The 304-nt window shown below is 48.4% G+C and overlaps 1 protein-coding gene across 1 annotated transcript in view; it reads left to right on the forward strand.

Moving 5' to 3' along the window:
* Positions 1-304, forward strand: part of LOC119594505 (cell division control protein 42 homolog) — a 178,192-nt gene that overhangs the window by 175,896 nt on the left and 1,992 nt on the right. The gene's annotated exons all lie outside the window — the stretch shown is intronic.

A 304-nucleotide genomic window follows, 5' to 3' on the forward strand; every position in this document is an offset into this window, starting at 1 on the left:
TTATGATAGTGACTGACGTTAGTCTGTCTGGCCATCTCTTACACAACGCACAGCCGCATGCATGCACACCCACGCTCAAGCACACGAACGTGCACGCTCTACATTCGTGCACCTGTAAGTCCACGCTCGTTTTCACACACGCGCGTTGGATCTGATTCGACAGCTGTTCTAATTTGCCCTGAATGCCGGTACTTAATCTCATAACTAGGGTCAAATAAAAGCGCAGTGTTTTACAAGGTTGCTTAGTTAGAAATGTTTTCTCCCAGCTTTAAGTTGTTGGAACACGAACCCACACGCACGCGCG

This window comes from Penaeus monodon, chromosome 34 (assembly GCF_015228065.2).
Source record: "Penaeus monodon isolate SGIC_2016 chromosome 34, NSTDA_Pmon_1, whole genome shotgun sequence".
In the NCBI taxonomy this organism is placed as follows: domain Eukaryota; kingdom Metazoa; phylum Arthropoda; class Malacostraca; order Decapoda; family Penaeidae; genus Penaeus; species Penaeus monodon.